Genomic DNA, 17500 nt, shown 5'->3' on the forward strand with positions numbered 1-17500 from the left:
GTCTGTGCTAAATAGACTCTTATGCAAAATAAAAAGCGCTGTTTACGTTTTCGGAGGAAATTTCTATTTGATTCGTTCAGAATCCAAATGCAAATGGTAGGAAAAAATATTCGATTTGTTTTAACGATACAAACAGACTGTCGTTATAAGACACCTTAATCTTTAGTCTGCACAAGTCAGTTGTTTGTGAGCAAGCAAACGCACGAGCAGGGCTGTTAACACAGATAATTGCATATATCTGTAACTGTTCACTGGTTGAACGTCCGTGCTTCGTCACTGTTATTATGTTGCCCTTGTGCATTCGTACTGTCAGCTCGCGTAAAATTGCGCGCTCCACTAATATAATGGCCATTGAAAGAGTAATCCAAATATTGTCGAGAAAGCACTTTAGTTTTTGTCATGCATTTACGTACTTTCCAAACAAATATTTTATGCTCGTTCTCCTTCCTCGATCCGTTATTCGGCGATAAGATTTTGATTAAGTATTTTATGCTGCACACGTGATGCTTTGAATATTCATGGAGGAGTGTTGTGTAAACCTAAGTTATTTATGATTGATTGATGGTTATGTTTTCACACGTTCAACCTTTTTTTCAGGACTTTTATATCATTGCTCGACAATCTTTCCGTTAAAAGCTTTTTTTTTTTCTTCTTTTTCTTTTTCTTTTTCTCGTCGCCATAACGGAATGTCATTCGCTGGTTCACCTAATTTTAAATGCCATGTGTCTGTTAAGATACCAATTCAGTTTTCTTTTCTTGCTACTTGACTTCTTCGGTAAGTGAAGAACAAATAAATGGAGAAGTTGAATAAACAAACTCATAGATATTTACCATAAAATAAAAAGTTTTGTACTCGCACACTTTCGCACCAAAAACGTGATGGTGATGACGTTTCAAGGAAGAGATAATGAATGATGATAATGATAATAATATATCATCTTACGGTGAAGAAAATACTGCCAGAGGATATCCCGGTAAATATAACACGGGAGAATTATTCACAAAAGGGCAAGAACATAATTTGCTGAAAAGTGGACATTTGGATTCGTATGAGGGCAAAATTTTCCCTAGGGCGTGACTATTTATATTAAAAAAGTTAGGGATTGTTGAAATTTATACCTGAATTGTATATACTCGTATATACACATTTTCTTTTTTCTTTTATTTTATTTATTTATTTATTTTGTTTGTCAAGTTTACTTTCTTAGGGAACTTATAAAAAATTATCTTCATCAAATGAAGAATATTAAATGAAATATTATTTCGATGATGTCTCACTCTAAACTCGAAATAAATGTCTGATACGATTCCTTAATATATGAAATTATCTATTCGCACTTACTCTTACGTAACAAGATGTCTGTCAAATGTAATAATTTCTATTGCTGTATCATTATTTCTAATCCGTTTCTTCAATTACCATGTTTAGTATTATTCTGAAGCTTTTTAAATTCACATTCTCTCGGCCATTCGCTATTCCCGTTTTCTGTTCTCGTTTTCTTTGTCTCGTTTAAATGTTTACATTTTGTTGTTATTGATTATTATTATTCATATAACAATGGTGATAATAATAATAATTATTATTATTATCATTATTATTATTATTATTATTGTTGTTATTGTTGTTGTATTGTAGTTGTTATTATTATTATTATTATTATTATTATTATTATTATTATTATTATTATTATTATTATTATTATTATTATCATTATTTTATAATAATAATAATAATTATTATTATTATTATTATTATTATTATTATTATTGCTATTGTTATTGTTGTTGCTGTTGTTGTTGTTAAAATGATAATAATAATTATTATTATTGTTGTTATTATTATCATTTTTATTATTATTGTTATTATTATTGTTATTGTCATTGCTGTTATAATTGTTGTTATTACCATTATCACTATTAGTTTTTGCTGTCTTTACTGTCATTATCATATTATCATTATTGTTATTATTATTGTTCTTATCACTATTATTTTATTATTGCTATCATTATCATTGTCATTATTATTATTATTATTATTATTATTATTATATTATGTTATTACTGTTATCATTATCATTATCATTGTTGTTGTTGTTGTTGTTGCTGCTGCTGTTGTAATAATTGACTATCAAATTATTATCTCTCTCTTTCTCCCCCCCTCCGCCAACTCTCTCTCTCCTCTCTCTTCTCTCTCTCTCTCCTTCTCTCTCTCTCTCTCTCTCCTCTCTCTCTCTCTCCTCTCTCTCTCTCACTCTTAACTCTCTCTCCTCTCTCCCTCATCTCTCTCTCTCTCTCTCTCTCTTTTCCCCCTCTTCTTTTTCTCTCTCTCTTTTCTCTCTCTCTCCTCTCTCTCTTCTCCTCTCCTCTCCTCTTCTCTCTCCTTCCTCTCCTCTCTTCTTTCCTCTTTTCCTCTTCTTTTTCCTCCTCTGTCTTTTCCTCTCTCCTCTTTTCCTCCTCTCTTTTTTCCCCTCTCTCTTTTTTCCCCTCTCTCTCTTTCCCCTCCCTCCCCCCCCCCCCCCCCCTCTCTCTTCTCTCTCCTCTCTCTTCCTCTCTCTCTCGCTCTCTCTGTCTCTCTTCTCTCTCTCTCTCTCCTCCTCTCTTCTCTCTCTCTCTTTTTTCTCTTCCTCCCCTTTTCTTTTTCCCTTCTCTCCTCCTTCCCTTTTTCTCTCCTCTCTCTTTTCTCTCTCTCCCTTTCTCCTTCTCTTCTCTCTCTCCTCTCTTCTCCCCCCCCCTTTCTCTCCTCCTTCTCTCTCTTCTCTCTTCCTCTCCTCTCTCCCTCTTTTCCCTTTCTCTCCTTCCCCCTCTTTTCCCTTTCCTCTCTCTTTCCTCCCCTCCTTTTCTCTTTCTTTTCCCCTCTTTTTTCCCTTTTCCTCTTTCTCTTTTCCTCCCCCTTTTTTTTTCTCTATCTCTCTTTTTTTTTTCTCCTTCTTCCTCCTTCCCTTTTCTCTGGTCTCCCCCCCTTCTCTCCTACTCTTTTCTCTCTCTCTTCTCCTTCTCTCGTTTCTCTCCTCCCTTTTCTCTCTCCCCTTTCTCCCCTCCTTCCCCTCTCTCTCTCCCCCCTTTTCCTCTCTCTCCTCTCTCTCCTTCCCCCTCTCTCTCCCCTCTCTCTCTTTCTCTCTCTCACTCTCTTCTCTTCTTTCTCTCTCCCTTTCTCTTTCTCTCTCTCCTCTTTTCCTTCTCGTCTCTCTCTCTTTCTTCTTTCTCTCCCTCTCTCTCTCTTCTTCTCCCCTCTCTCTCTTCCTCTTCTCCCTTCCTTCTCTCTCTCTCTCTCTCCCTATCTTCTTCTCCGTTCCTCCTGATTTTCCCTCTCCCTTCTCTCCCCTCCCCCCTTCCCTTGCCTCTCCCCCTACGCCCTTCTCTCCTCCCTCGGTAATAACTAATTCTCCTCTCCCCCTCCCTTCCTTCCCCTGCCCTCCGTCCCCTTCCCCTCCCCATCCGGGGTCCCTCCCTTTCTGTCTTTTCCTCCTTCCCCCCTCCCTCCCTCCCTCCCTCCTTCTCCTACTCTCCCCTCTTCTCTTCTCTTCCTCTCCTCCTCCCCTCCTCTCTCTTCCCCTCACCTCCCTATCCGGGTCCGTCCTTCCTTCTCCTGTTTCTTTCCGTCCATCCCCCCCCCCTGTCACCTTCCCCTCCCCCCCTACCATCTCCACCCCCTACCATCCCCTCCCCCTACTCCCTCCCCTCCCCCAACCCCTACCCGCTTCCGCTGTCCTCTGCACCATTATCGACGTGTTGACTCCCTTTTTGCCTTAATTAATAATCAAAGATATCAACGGTTTTAAAGAGGGGATGTATTCAATAAATTTTGGGGGGGCACCATTACCATGAATATTTTCATTATCGTTTTTGTCTTACTGTTCTTCGTGTTTTCTTCGTTGTTATTGTGCAGCCGTTTTGATACTGTTATTATCGTTGTCGTCGTCGTTATCGTCTCATCATCGTCACCGTCTATTATTTTTCTTTTTGTTTTTTTTGGCGTTGCTTGCTGTTATTTTTATTTCATTACGTTGAAATGAAAATTTTATCACATTTTCATCATTTATCTCATCATCATCAATAATCTCAAAACATCATCACATCATCATCAATCATCACATCTCATCATCATCATCATCATCATCATCATCATCATCATCATCATCATCATCATCATCATTTTATTATTCATATCATTCCATCACTGCATCGCCACTGAGTCTTCTCACACCATCTCTTCGCACTAACTTCAGTAAATTATTCAAATACATAATATTCTCATTCGTATGATTGTTAATTACCGCCATCATCGTCATTAAGTATTACGCAAAACATCTTAAAACTGAAAATTTTTCGCCCAATAAAATCATTAAACACAAAAGCAACCCCAAAAAAGACAAAGTTCAAGGGGTTAAACTTGAAAGAAAAAAAAGAATTAAATCTTTACCGGAGAGTTGAAAAAAAAATTAAAGTTTTCAAGTTTTTTTTTTTCACGTGTTTTTTTTTTTTGTTCAGCTTAAATTGTAATGAAAGATTCGTTGTCTCTGCTGCGCATAATACCTGGGAATTATGTTGTTTGCTTTATCGTGCAGTGGTATTATTAACCGCTTCATTAGCATTGATGGAATTATGCCGTCATGATTAGTGTTATTAAGAAAGATTATATAGATAATTACTCGTTGAATGAACCCTAGTAATATCATAATGTTGAGATTATTACGACTGATGTTATATGGACTATATAATTAAAAAAAAAAAAAATCTTTGAATAATGCACTATGATAATGAATACGAACATTCACAAATTTGCGAGAAAAAGGACATCACAATTTCGCTTGGATGAAATGTCAGGGCTTGAAATGGAAACGCATTTCCGACTTAATTAATCAAGAATGATGGAAAAGCAACTCTGAATATTCATCCATGCATGCAGCGCCACCGAAATGAATATTCAAACGGGGAAAAATAACTGAAAAAAAAAATCGCGCAACATTTTTTGATCACCTGAAAGGAAAAAAGAGATAAAAGTTAAAAGTTTAAATGACCAAGAGAGAGAGAGAAAAAAAAAAATACGTAAGGGGAAAAATACGTATATAAATCAAAGGATACAAGAAACAACTTAAAACAAATGAACAAACAAACCTAAAAAAAAAAAAAAAAAAAAAAGCATCCAAAATAAACAAATGAAAAACGATCCGACCCTGCTGCAGAGACTTAATGACAACCAGCAACACAGGCGCTGAATGAACGCGGGGCCAACGAAACCCGCATACAGGTGCGCTATACGACACGACACATCACACTGCGACACCTTCTGCACACACGGCCCCGCGCGCTCTCTCGGGGCCGGGAACCTGTGCTGGTCCTCGCCTTTGAGTGCCTCGCAGATTGGAGGCGTGTGTTTGTTTCAGAGAGAGAGAGGGCATATGTTATATATATATATATATATATATATATATATATATAATATATATATATATATATATATATATATATATATATATACATACATACATACATACATACATATATATATATATATATATATATATATTATATATATATATATATTATATATATATATATATATTTATGTATATGTATATGTATATATATATAGTATACATTATATATATATACATACACACACACACACATATATATATATATATATATATATATATATATATATATATAATTATATGTATATACACGCGCGCGCGCGTGTGTATGTGTATGTGTTTGTGCGGGGGGTGTATGTCGATTGACAGATGTAGATTGATAGATATAGATATCTAGACAGATAAAGGCAGATACATATACAGGTTGTCCAAAGGAATGAATATGAACTTCGAATGTTTACCCATACAATATTTATAAAGATTCACCCAAGTTCCACAATTTAAATAACAAAATACAAATACGGAATCATTCAAAGTTATTGCACAATTCTAACCCAGGTACTACTGATAATGCGGGTAGATATAATTTCCTTGCCAGCTTTACGCCCAGTCAATCCATTAGGCAGGTTTTCCTCACAACTTATGAGTAGGGAACTGTCCTGTCGTGTTGGAGGTCCAATTCTCTTCATACCCAGTCATACCTCCTCATACCCAGTCTCATACTTCCTCATACTCAAAGTCACACTTCCTAATACCCAGTCTCATACCTCCTCATTACCAAAGTCATACCTCCTCATACCTAAAGTCATGCCTCCTCGTACCCACTCATATACCTGCAGAAGGTTCAAGCAAACTGTGCCAGGCATTGCTATCAAAGAATATTAAAATAAATGAATGAATGAGAAGATATATAATTAATGAAATAAGTGAATGAATGAATAGATGTAAACAAATAAATGAATGAATAGATATATAATAAAGGAAATAAATAAGTGGATATATAATAGTAACGATAATCAATAGTGTTAGATAAAAATGGCACCATTCAAACCCAAATCTGGCAATTCTCGCGGCATTTTCATGATATGTAGATTTCGCAGTTGCAGTTCCTGGGAACTTGGGAATTCGGATATAACGAAATCATGCGCGGTTTGCAATTCAGCTGGTATAGTGACCCGTTCTCGTGATCTCGCTCGCCAGAAAAACCATATGTGTCTGATCTTACAGTAACTCCACTGTCCTCAGCCGACTCCAACAGATCTACAGCCATGACAATGACGAAGAGACCTTAGAGCACGCTAAACTAACCCTTATTGCTCGCAAGCATTTCCCATGCTGTTATTCTGATGTTTCATTCATAATTATGTCTTGTCATACTCAAAATGTTTGTTAGAAAATGCTTATTCTGAATCACTAAGTAGGTTATCGCTATCATATCGATATTCGAATGTGTTTATGTTTTATGAATACTCAGTCTCCATATCACGAAGCTTTTTAGTCTTGTAAACACCATAACTCTTCCCACATACATCCCTTGTTTCTTCCCCACGAAACCATCATGTGACCATATGTATCTGAATTTGTTTCATTCAAATTCTTTTTATTATTATTATTATTATTAAGAAACGTTTCAAAACGAAGTTTGTTCATAGAAATTTCTGAGCAGTCGACACAGACCGCTCGCCCTCGCGGGCATGGCAAGACGCTCCCTCCTCCCTGGGCGCCTCTGCCTTGCCTGTCCTCTGTACTCCAGCTACCATACTCCCGTGCTAATAAACTATAGAGCCTGCCACAACTTTAACTCTACACTCTCAAGAACAAAACCAATTCCATTTGAAGAGGAACACGAACTCACCACATTTCGTTGGGATAAAACTCCCCACTATATTGCAGCTGGTCCTTGTATCTGCAATGCCCGGACCAAAAGGGCTATCAGTTTGCACACTTGCAATAACTTTAATTGGATATAAAGTTGCATGAAGTTGTCTTTGAGTTGAGTTATAAAGCTTTGTTGTTGCTTAATAAATATTGAAATAATAAGCATTTAGATTGCGTATACATTTTTAGGACCCTGTGCACACACACACACACACACACACACACACACACACACACACACACACACACACACACACACACACACACACACACACACACACACGTATATATATATTTATATATGTATGTACGTATGTATTGACATGTATTTGTGTATGTGTGTGAATATATGTATATATGTACATATACGTGTATGTATACACATATGTGTGCGTGTACACATGTATGTTCCATGAGTATACCTCTGGCTCCCCCCCCCCCCCTCTCTCTCTCTCTCTCTCTCTCTCTCTCTCTCTCTCTCTCTCTCTCTCTCTCTCTCTCTCTCTCTCTCTCTCTCTCTCTCTCTTTTCTTCTCCCCCCAAAAAAATAAACACATACATACACATGTACATTTTTCTGATTACTTTTGGTGTGATATGGACAGACAAGCACACATAGGTACTTCCACACGCGCACACAGATATACAGATGTTGACAGATAGATACAACACAGACACTTATATACAGAAATATGTACAACATGCATGTGTGTTGGTATCTGTATATGCATTGGAGAGAGAATAAGAGGTTTATTTGTTTGCATATATACATATGCGCACGATGCGTAAATAATTATTCACACACAAACATATATATATATATATATATATATATATATATATATATATATATATATATATATATATATATATATATATCGAAAGCCACCATCAGTCGATGTCGACTATGCTTTATTGTCTCTACCCACTCCCGTCTGAATATATATATATATATATATATATATATATATATATATATATATATATATATATATATATATATATATATACACACACATACACACACACACGAGTATATGTAAACACACGCGCGCAATACGTATACAGAATTAATTCGAAAATAAAGCAAGGAGATAGCAAAAGCTTCCTCTCCTGGTCTTCCACGCCCTCCCAACCCTCCTCTCGCCCGCCAAAAGCTCCTCCCTCCCATCCCTTCCCCCATCCTCGACCCCTCCCCCTCCCCTCCGCCCGCCCAAGGAACGACTGGGGTACAAGCTGCGCGCCATGAGGGGTCCCGGGGCACGCCCCCCCGAACACATATTTTATTCATCCTCCATGTCTACGATGATTAACAAGGGCCACCTCTTCTTTGTCTTTGATTTCTGGTGATTGTTCTGACCCTCAGGAAGGTAGTCCGTCAAGTTCGACCTTGAGATTGCAAATTGTAGACTCTGATTTATAGCTTAAGGCTTAATATTTCATTTTGGGTTGGTCCTCGGGATGACGACAGCGTGAGTTTGGTTTTGTCAGAAAATATTCGTGAAATAAAATACACAATACGTAGTTTTGGTGCTTGCTGTCAAAAACGTGTGTAACTTGTAAAAATACTTTTTTGTCTTTATTCCTTAACAATATGTCACCTTCTTATGCTCTTATATTCTAGAACATTTGAAAGTTTTAAGTTTTGCAAAGGCAGACTTTTTGTCACCGTTTTTTTTTTTTTTTTTTGTTTCTTATTTTATATCGTTTTTTACCAATACATGTGGACGCTGACGCAGACATTTTTTTTTTTATCGTAAAATTTGAGTAATGTTTATGAAAACTTCATTCTCAGAGACATTTACGCATTCGTATCACAGGTAAAAAAATAAGAACTAATAATAATAAAATAATAATAATAAATAACAATAATAATAATAATCTATCTTTGTCGGCTTTTTATTCGTCGATAACGATGGACTCAACTTTCAGCTATCGTCAGCGTTTTTATTTCATTTTTGTGTTATTTTGATAACTTTCTAAACAAACCTGTGAATGTCGCTTTTGGAATCAGAAGTCATCGATGTTCGGCTTTGTAATTTCGCCGTTATTTATGATTCTCTGTTGGCCATTTTTATTTCCCACCTCCGGCTCTCGTTTTGGCGTCGATTGTTGTACCATTTTGAAATATTTATAACCCTTTGATTTTTCTCTATCCCCGAACTGAGCTTCGCGATGGATTATTAAGCAGGTATTCTATTGCAACACATCATCCACTACCCAAAGTTCGGAACACAAGCGTTGAGATTGCTTCCCTAAGTCGTAGTAGTACTAAAGTCGTTACTCATTAAGACGAGCCAACATATTCAAAGTTCGAAAAGACTCGTAAATTGCCGTTAAAACCAAACCGCCTTTTAGTCGAAACTGCCTCTTAACTCGTGTTCAGATCTGTCATTAACTCCCGTGCGAGTCACAAGCGCCGTGTAAAGAAGAGTACTTGATGAAAACACATGTGGATAATGTAGAACGAACTAGATGATATGTTCCGGGGAATCTGTCATTATCTGAAACGTCAAAGAGAGAAAGGATAAGGTCTTTGTTTAATCATTTATTTTATTTCATTTTATTTATTTACTTGTTTAACGTTTCTGAAGAATGGAAGAACACCTGGCTAATGCTGAATGATATAGATAACGGTATTAATAATTGTGAAAATTAAGTTTATTTCGTGAAGTAGTTCTTATATCTGCAAAAGACGATAAAGACTTTGTCAATCTTGGAAATATAATCTAAGGAGAGACAGTCAGACAGACAGACAGTCAAACAAACATACAGGCAGAAAGACAGACACGCAGGAGACAACAAAGGGGAAAGAGAAAGAAAGAAAAGAGAGACAGTCAGACACGGAGAGGACAAAAAAGAAAGAGAAAGAAAAGAGAAACAGACAGACAGACTAGCAACGCAGGTAGAGACGCGATAGTCTTTGCGCGCCCCTCTCCCGATGTTAATTGGCCCCGCCCGAGGCTAGCAACTTGGGCGGAAATAATCACGTGACAGATCAACTTAGATTGAGTTTACGGAGGAAGTTGGTGAGAGCTCTTAGGTAAGTCTAACTTCCGTTTCAATGGAAGTTTGTTGAAGCGGGGACGAGGGGAAAGAGAGCGAGGGGAGAGTGCCGGTCCCCTCACTTTCCCTCTCCCCTTCTTTATTCATTTACTTTCCCCGTTTACATTTCAAAGAGTCCGGCTCTTCCTTTCTCCCCCTCTATCTCTCTGTCTCTCGTCGCGTCTGTGTTCTCTCTCTCTCTCTCTCTCTCTCTCTCTCTCTCTCTCTCTCTTTCTCTTTCTCTCTTTCTCTCTCTCTCTCTCTCTCTCTCTCTCTCTCTCTCTCTCTCTCTCTCTCTCTCTCTCTCTCTCTCTCTCTCTCTCTCTCTCCCTCCCTCCCTCCCTCTCTCCCTCCCTTCAACACTTTGATTTGTGCGTGCAGATGTAAGGGTAAGAGAAAAGAGAGAGATTGAGAGAAAAGAGAATAGAAAATAGAGAAAGAAAAGGGAGAAAGAAGAGAGAGAAAGAGAGAGAGAGAGAGGGGAGGGAGAGAGAAAGAGAGTGGGAGAGAGGGAGAGGGAGAGAGATAGAGAGACGGGGGGGGAGAGTAAACAGACAGGCAGACATAGATATTGATTTAAATGTATATTCACCTCTATCAATATATCTTCCTCTCCCTCTCTCTCCGTCCCTCCCTCCATCCCTCTCCTCCCCTCGTCTCTCTCTCTCTCTCTCTCTCTCTCTCTCTCTCTCTCTCTCTCTCTCTCTCTCTCTCTCTCTCTCTCTCTCTCATCCTCTCTCTCTCTCTCTCTCTCTCTCTCTCTCTCTCTCTCTCTCCCTCTCTCTCTCTCTCTCTCTCTCTCTCTCTCTCTCTCTCTCTCTCTCCTCCCTCCTTCCCTCTCTCTCTCTCTCTCTCTCTCTCTCTCTCTCTCTCTCTCTCTCTTCTCTCTCTCTCTCTCCTCCCTCCTCTCTCTCTTTTCTCTCTTTTCTCTCTCTCTCTATTATACTTCCCATTATATATTATATATATTATATATAATATATGTGTGTGTGTGTGTGTGTGTGTGTGTGTGTGTGTGTGTGTGTGTGTATGTATGTGTATGTATGTGTGTGTGTGTGTGTCTGCGTGCGTGCGTGTATGTGTGTCTCTGTGTGTTTGTTTGTGTGCATACGTGTGTGTAATTCTACACGCCCACACGCACTCATCCTAACACACCTTCGCTTTCAGATATCGAAAATATATTTCCTAAAAATATTTAAAAAAAAACTCCGCAAGCAAGAGAAAGCACCAGAATAACCCCGAACTGAGCGAATAATCCGCCTCGTAAAAGCAGGCAGCAGCAGGCAAGGACTCGAAGCAGGAAAAGCAGAGGATTACGTGAATGAACCTCCAGCGGGAGAAAAAGGCGGGGGTGGGGGTGGGGGGGGTGAGTCCATTGGGGCAGCGGGGGGGGGGGGTCCTTCTCGTATGAATGGAGTTTGGAGGCGGATTGTGATGATGGAGGGTGATGGTGAGTATGAGGTTGGTGATGATAGTAATAGTGGTTATTATGACTGTGGTGATATCAGGAGTAGTAGTAACGATAATGATTAAATTGACACTATTACTAATGAAATTGATGATAATGACTATTATGATAATAATTATAATTACATTATTAGTAATGAAATGGATAATAATTACAATAATGGTAATGTAAATAATAATAATGATAATAACAATAATAAAAATGATAATAATAATGATAATAATTATTATCATTATTTCTATTATTATTATTATTATTATTATTATTATTATTATTATTATTATTATTATTATTATAGTAATAATGATAATAACAATAATAATAATAATGATAATAAAAATAATAGTAATAATTATTCGAATTATAATTATAATGATAAGGATAACGCGATGGTGATAGTGACAATGAAAGTACCAATGATAGCAATATGCTAATGATCACACTAACAGCGATAATATAAACAGTGATAATGATGATATTAACAATAACAATATAAAGATGATCATGAGAATAAAGATGACAACAAAAGTAATAATGATGAAGAGATAACGAAGGACGGACTAAAACATTGCAGATACAGAAATTCCGACACTGTGTTTGCGTGTCCATTGTGGATTCTAAAAAATAATTAAGAAAAAAAACAAGGGAAAATATCCCTTTGATGCACTCTTTGCCGCATACGACAAAAACATATAATAAGAATGCTATGAAAAAATATATATATAAAAAGACCCGGAAAATTGCTACTCTCACGCCGCCATCAAAAGATACTGCATATGAATAAATCATCCAAAAATAATTTTTTTTTTACCCTTTTTTATTATCTTTTTTTTCTCTCTTTTTCTTCGAACAAGAGAAGCAGGTGACGGTGAGAGTCATAAAGGCAAATGGAAGCAGTGCAGCTCCGCCCAGATATTAAAGAGGAAATCTCCCATGGGAGAGACGAGGGAAATGCAGCGATATTTTGGATGTTCGAGAAATGGAAGAACAAGATTGGGAAATGTACTGATGAGGATGGGATATTTGTAATGGTGTTGGGTACAGGTTTGCGGGCAGGGCAGGGGGTCACCTGAGATATTCATAATTCCATGAGTAGATGTTAAGTTAAGAGCGAAATGGCGAAAGATGGTTTTAGAATACGTGGTAAGAATAGTTCCTGATTTTGACAAAGACTATTTTTTTTCATTCCCTGATTATGAGTAAAAGGATACTTTTCGTTCTCTGGTGTACATTAAATGGATACTTTTTCCTTCTCCGATTTTGACTGAGAATGCTCTGCTTTTCCCGATTTTGATTAAAAAGGACAAAAATCTTACTGATTTTAATTGATAAGATACTTCTCTTTCTCTGATTTTGACTAAAAGGGCATTTCTATGTCCCTGATTTTGATTTTGAAGAACTAAAAGAACACAGGTTCAAGCTACCCCTCCCCCTCTTAAGAATGATGTAGTAGTAATAACAACAAAGATAAACGTAATAAACATTATCAGTAGCAAACGAGAGTAGTGAGAGTACTAATGAGGATTAACTCTAATCGTTAACACCATCACGTCAAGATTGTAACGATTATCTCTTCAACAACCCTATTGAGATAGTAATATTATTCGTCACTTTGTATCATATCATCGCTGTCGCAGAAAACAGATACAGCAATTATATCAAGAAAATGGAGTTAGTGATTGGAATAATTACAGTACTGATAACTGTGGTAATATGCTTTCATTACTGACTGTGCTATCAGCAGCACGATGTTGAATACCAAGCACACAACCTAGAAAGAAATGTACAAAAAAACAAAATAATCCCACATAAAAAGTCATAAAGAGAAGCTAAACGTTCACGCAGGTACAAGTATAAACGCTCCTTCTTTGTTCTTTTATTCATACAAATCAGTAAACAAACTTTCCCCGTTCTATGCGAGTGCTTGGTCCACTATCCAACGAGCGTCTTCTTACAACCGAGAACCAAGAACATTAGCAAAGGCTCCAGACGGGCAGATTGACACTGAGATAAGATGACCCTAAATCCTATCAAATTAGAATCTATACGACGCAGCAAAACTGGGAAAAACGGAACTAAGAAATCAAGAGAAGTGTAGGCTGGCTAGGATATGTTAAGACCGCCATAGCAAATGCAGCCAAACGAGTGTTATATGAAGCAGTAAGGCCTATTAAAAAAGAATGGCTTGACCTCATCAACTAAAACAAGAACCCTAGTTTAGCCTCATCAACGAAGACATAGAGGGGAGTAAGACCTTAATGTAAAAGATACAGAAGCCTTAAAGAAATTAACTAATGGCGGAAGCACTTGGAGTGGCGTGATTAGGCTTACCATGTCAAGCCTTGGTGTACACCTTAATGAATGATGAGAGATGATGATTTTCTCGTTCTGAAATAAGAGGAAGCATGTCAAGGAAATTCTAGAAAAACGTAATAAGTATGCCATTACAACAATCACAGAATTGAGCCGAGTAATGAAGAAACTTCCGAAATGGGAGAAACAAGACACAAACTTTCATGTTACGACAGAATGTGCTAAGTCTTCGCTGGACTAAGAGAAAATAAAAACCGGGGAAACTTAGCGAATGGCCTGAGTAAGGAAGATAAGGATGAATAATGATTCTTTTGGGCTGTAAGAGTTTAGGAAGAAGCAAGTGGTAGGTATGAGTTAAGAATATTCATGCTATTTTTAAGTGAGGAAAGAAAGAAAGAGAGAAGGAATTGAGAAAGACGAGAAATGAGAGAGAGAGAGAAAGAGAGAGAGAGAGAAAGAGAAAGAGAGAGGATGGGGGGGGGGAGAAAGAGAGATGTGGCATGAGACAGACAGGAGAGGGAATGAAAAAGAGAGATTTTACATAATGGCTCGTAGCCAAGTCAGAGAGGATTCTTAATCTGTCTCTAAGGGGAAAGAGAGAGGGTGTCCTGCAGTTGCGGCAGTTATCCTGCAGTGTTCATGCTACACGCTATCTTCATGAACCTCGCCCATCCTGCAGGCTAGATGAGGGTTCCGCCACATGCAATTCACCTCACGTCTCCCCTCAGATTGGAGGGTCCTCTCGACGTATCCTCTAACAATGTTTCAGCAGGAACGGCGAATATTCATCCTTCAGGTGCGCGTGCGATCCGACCTCCGTCCTCGCTTCTTACACGCCGGGGAAAATCCACCGGGATATGGCGCCCAGGTGAGATATGTTCTCCCTGGATTGATTTCTTTGATGTGATTGTCTGGCGTGTCATGGCACACGACTCTTCCGAAATCTGTAACCCTCCCCCCCCTCCTTCCCCGGTTTCCCTCCTTCCTGACGCCTCGTAACTCCCTTTTGGCCCCGCCCCCTTCTCTTTCTCCCTGAAGCTTCGTACTGAATCTGCTCCCTCTCACTTCCTCCTCTCCATGAAGCCTTGACCCTCCCTACTCCATCTCCCTTTCCTTTCTCCATGAAGCCCTGCCCCTCCTCCTTCTCATTTTCCATGAAGCTTTGTACCCCCTCCACTTTTCCCTTCCTTCTCCTTCTCCCTGAAACATTGCCCCCCCCTCTTCTCCCCGAATCATTATCTCCCCTTTCTCCCACCCCTTCCCCTTTCCTGGAGTGCCATACCCCCTCCCCTTCCCCTCCTTCCTGAATCTCTGTACCCCCCCTCGCCCTCGCCCATCTCTCCCTCTGAGCTGTAGTTCCTCACATAAAACAACGCTTTTTACCACCGAAGGGACGGGGATTATGCGTCTTACATCACGACGCACAGACGGGCATCACGCGACTGATTTTTGTTTAATCCAATTAAGGAATTCCGGATACGTTTCCCGTCACGTGATCTTGATTAGAGATGACGTCAGCTTAGGGTAACGGGGATATATCTAAATGATGTATGTAATTGGATAAGATGAAGATATATGTTATGAGATTTGGCGATCTTGGTTTATGAATTTGGATAAGATGAGGAATAGATCATAAGATTTGGCGAAATGTTTTATGTTACTAGATAAGATGAATCATGAATAATGATTAAAAGAATTAGGAAATCACTACGTCACCAAATGGTTTGGGAGAGAAGTTTTATGTGTTTAATTGGTATCGTTTCCAAGCATTTGAATACAACACCATATTAATACATGACAAGAGCCGCAAAAAGTCTAAAATCCTAACATCTTCAGAATTATAACACAAGCCTGGAATTTAGCACCAGCGACTCAAACCTGCCGCATAGAGTACACACGCAACAATACCAGACACTCTTATCGCATAGCAATATTCAACCGCACGCTTTCGAGATGATGATCCTGAGTACAATTACAGTACGCCGGAGTTACATTACATGCATATAGTCACACAGATGGACGCCCGCCACATAAAAGGGACCACACGCACACACATAAAACACACATGCACATATGATGGCGCAGGGAGCCAAGATCGAGAATGGCTTAGAGGCCAAAGATCGCTGAGAGGGTTAGGCTAAAAACTCCCCATAATAGTGTCCCGGCTCTAAATGGGTTTCGCACGCCATATATTTATTACAATGGCGAATCCATCACGCGGTAGTCAGTGGTTTCGAATAGTTTATAGGGTCATGTTGATTCAGGCTTCAGGGGCTTAAAAGAACAGACGTGCGTGATATCGGAGCTCAGAATGATGTTGATGTAATATTTGTGTGATTCTCATTCCACTGACGTTTCTAACGACTGTCATATTAAAAAAAAAACCCTGCCAAGACTCTATAACTACATCAGACTGAAGTTTCTACATTCACTTTGCTGTGATAATGGGTCTGAAAGCAATACCCAGCCACTACAGTACGAACCTGAAGTTGCATAGCGTGTCTATACGATCGTGTTCGCTGATTGTGTTTGCAGATACAGGCTATACTTCGGTTGCAATCAAAATTTCATGGTGTTCGGGCGCATTTTCCACTTATTATCGAGAAATGCAATCATTGGGTGAGTGCACTGAAAAGGAACACCTGGCCCTTGGAGTTACAACACCGCACTGCTACACCAATGCGAGAAAGGAACACACCAAGTGAAAATAAAGACTGGTATTACTTCTACGAGACTTCAGTACAAGCTGACTGTGTCATGAAACATTACCAGTTGCTGTGATGATAACAGTAATGATAATGATGATGGTAATAATAACAATTGCAATGATAATGATACTGATAACAGCAACAACAATGATAATTATAATAATAGTGATAATAGTTATGATAATATGATCATGATCATTATCATTATGATCATTGTTTCTGTTATTATCATTTTTATTATTATTATTATTATTGTTATTATCATTGTTGTTGTTGTTGTTATCATCATCATCATCATCATCATCATCATCATCATCATCATCATCATCATCATCATCATCATCATCATCATCATCATCATCATCATCATCATCATCATCATTATCATTAGTATCATTAATATTATTTATAATTATTTTTTAATGATTATTATTATTATCATCATTATTATAGGAAGAATGATGATGATAATAATGATAATAATAGTAATAATAATAAGAAGATTATGAATATGAATAAGAATTATAGTAATGGCTTCGTAATCATAATTCTTTTCGCTAGACGAAACCTTCTAGTGTTGAAGACTGTAATAACATTATCATTATTAGTAACATTGGTAGTTGTAGGGATTGCAAATTTTTGAAAATCAAACGAAGAAAGGATAAATGTATATTACTACTAATGTATATTATATATATCCTTATATTGAAAAAA

Source organism: Penaeus monodon, chromosome 37 (assembly GCF_015228065.2).
Source record: "Penaeus monodon isolate SGIC_2016 chromosome 37, NSTDA_Pmon_1, whole genome shotgun sequence".
NCBI lineage: Eukaryota > Metazoa > Arthropoda > Malacostraca > Decapoda > Penaeidae > Penaeus > Penaeus monodon.